The 3,127-nt window shown below is 31.2% G+C and overlaps 1 long non-coding RNA gene across 1 annotated transcript; it reads right to left on the bottom strand.

The window, feature by feature from the left end:
- Positions 1-6: 6 nt before the first annotated feature.
- Positions 7-2,239, bottom strand: LOC107575049 (uncharacterized). Its single transcript, XR_001607797.1, has 4 exons — positions 2,198-2,239; positions 2,016-2,097; positions 1,887-1,927; positions 7-201 (listed from the first exon to the last, which is right to left on the bottom strand). It is a non-coding gene; the product is annotated as an uncharacterized lncRNA (long non-coding RNA).
- Positions 2,240-3,127: the final 888 nt, after the last annotated feature.

Raw genomic sequence — 3,127 nt, 5'->3', positions numbered from 1 at the left:
CACACACACACACTCTCTCTCACACACACACAAACACACACACTCTCACTCTCTCACACACACCGGTTCTGGGTCTCGAGTGTGTTCTGGTAGCGCTGCGGCTCCTCCAGCAGCGTCTGGAGCTCCTCCAGTCTGTGTCTGTCTGACTCCTCCTGAACACACAGCATCTTATTCTCCTGCTGCAGACGCACAACCGTATCCCTGACACACAGAAAACACATTCATATGCACTTATCTTACATACACAAACAAGCACTAAATTAATTTCTGAAGGATCATGTGACACTGAAGACTGGAGTAATGATGCTGAAAATATAGCTTTAATCACAGGAATAAATTACACTTTACAATATTCACATGGAAAACAGCTATTTTAAATTGTAATAATATTTCACAATATTAGTGTTTTTACTGATCAGATAAATGCAGTCTTGTTGAGCAGAACAGACTTATTTCAAAAGCATTAAAACTCTTGTTTATTCCAGACTTTAGACCACTAGTGTGTGTGATTAGTATTAAGCTTAAACTGCTCAAATGTTTGACTAGTAAAGTCCAGCCCACTACAAGCTACTACTAAAAATAATTACTACCCATATTCATGTAAGGGTCAGTCTTTTCAATTTTGTGATCATCAGATTGGCTAATTTATAAACTTCTTTACATAATTTTTTATGCAGTATTTACCGGATACAAAATCTGGATGATTTATAAAATAAAATTTTACATTAAATATTAGTGATGCACTGAAATTTTTTTTTTAAATTTTTTTTAACAAAACGTAAGTTATCATTTAAACAAAAATCCAAAACCGAAAATAAATTTGATAAAGGATTAAAAAAAAAAAAATTTTATTCAATAATCAATTTATCAAATGTATTTATTGACACTCATATAGAAAAACTGAGTTGCACATAAACATTTAAATGGCAGTTTTTCTATCAACTATTTAATGATATAAACCCAAAATATGTTTTTGTCCAAATATTTATGGGTATTTCAGTGCATCACTACTAAATATAAAAAAAAAAACTCATTTATATAATGGAAGTAAAACTGTAGCATTTAAACGATAACAAAAAGATAATTAAATATAAAACACAGGCAAAGGTATTATTATCAAATGTATTTATTGACACTCATATAGAAAAACTGAGTTGCACATAAACATTTAAATGGCAGTTTTTCTATCAACTATTTAATGATATAAACCCAAAATATGTTTTTGTCCAAATATTTATGGGTATTTCAGTGCATCACTACTAAATATATAAAAAAAACTCATTTATATAATGGAAGTAAAACTGTAGCATTTAAACGATAACAAAAAGATAATTAAATATAAAACACAGGCAAAGGTATTATAAAAAAAAAATCATTTTTGTAACTTTAAATAAAATAAACTTGAACTGAAATAAAATATAAAAAACGTATTTTATTTCAGCTAGTTGCCAAAGCAACATTTCTCATTTTAATTTAGTTTAACTTGATGTTAAATGAAAAAAAAATGAATAAAAACTGTATTGGCATATTTAAAATCAATCATTCAATCAATCAATCTTAAAAAAAAGAACAATAATACAAAAATAATAACTAAATAAAAAAAAACTACTAAAGCTTTCAAATTAAAATTAAAAAGACAGAAATTATAAAAACAAACTCATTCAAAATATTAATAATCACTAAAATAATATCTCAATGTCAAAAAAAAAATAACAAAAGGGACTTCTGGGAACTCTAAATATAACAAATTAAATACATTTTTAAAACATGAAGTTTGTTGCAAAAATAATTAGTAAATCATGTAAATTAGCGAACAATCAAACAAACAGGTACTGTCACGTTAGTAGCGTGATTATTTCTACTGTTTTAACCTGGCTAGTGCTCACCTGAGCTCTGGTGGCATGATTTCTGCCGACGGCTCCTGAAGCTGCAAACACACAGGGAGAGAGCTGATTGGACGGCAGTGTGAGAAAGGGCGGGGCTTATGTTCTGTCTGTATATGCAGTGTGTGTGACCTGTTAAGCACTGCTGCTGGACCTGAACACATCTCAGGTGTTCAGTCGTCTCTCTCAGTGTGTCGCGCTCACATATCAGCTTCTGCAGCACACACACACACACACACACACACAGACAGACAGACATTCACTTTCACGATCACAGAGTTCATCTGCTCTGATGTGAGGGATCGGTGTCGCACCTCTCTCTCCTTCAGAAGCGTCTCATATTTGTCGTTGAGGATGTCACCGAAAACTCCACCAAATTAAACTTTTTTTTTTTTTTTTCACTTTTTAAAAGAATCAAAAACATATTTTTAAAAACAACATTTCAATATTTTCATAAGTTGAAATTTAGGGGTTAGGCTTCGGGACAGCCACCTCCCAATCGAACGTACCCAATAAATGATGATTTTATATACATTAAGCTTACTAATATTTTAAATGTTATTGTGGGTTTCAGTAGAGAATAGAAGGATCTTTAGTAAACATATCAGATTTGAATACTTAAATGCTTTTTAAATGTGTTTTTTGGTTGTGGGACAACAGTTTGCACCAGTTCTGTAGAATGGCCCATATACTAGGGGTTGCACGACTACTGATTTCTGCTAGTTGATTTCTTATTTAAAGAATACTAGAGTTACTCGACTACTCGTGGTTCATGCTACTGTAAATGAAAAGACATGAAATAGTTCTTATCAATAAACGCTTATTAATTCATAGCCTAATGCAACAATTACATATGGAAATTGTCAAAACTTTATAATAATAATAAAAAAAACATTACATTTTAATTTTCATGTAACAGCCAGTATTTGTATCTGTAACAATCACAAAATGATTCGTATCTGCATTCGGATAAAACCAGGTGGAACGTCGTACAGTTACTTCGTAAGACTCTTATGACTATCTTTTTTTTTTCAAAGTTATCACTGAACAAGTATGCCGTGTTAAACTAAAATAATTATTAATTTCTAAAAAATATATTTATCATGCAAGCAGAGAGATGTCATGACAAACGTTTAGTGATCAACTGAACACGACTGAATTAATTCAATGCGCACATTTTCATTACGCAGAACTCTTTAAGCGAGTCTTTTTTTGAACTTCACTAAACAAATGAGCGTGTGCCA

This window comes from Sinocyclocheilus grahami, unplaced genomic scaffold, assembly GCF_001515645.1.
Source record: "Sinocyclocheilus grahami isolate Dianchi unplaced genomic scaffold, SAMN03320097.WGS_v1.1 scaffold2447.1, whole genome shotgun sequence".
Lineage (NCBI taxonomy): Eukaryota > Metazoa > Chordata > Actinopteri > Cypriniformes > Cyprinidae > Sinocyclocheilus > Sinocyclocheilus grahami.
Note: the sequence above shows the minus strand (reverse complement) of the source record. Positions and strands in the feature narration are given on the sequence as shown.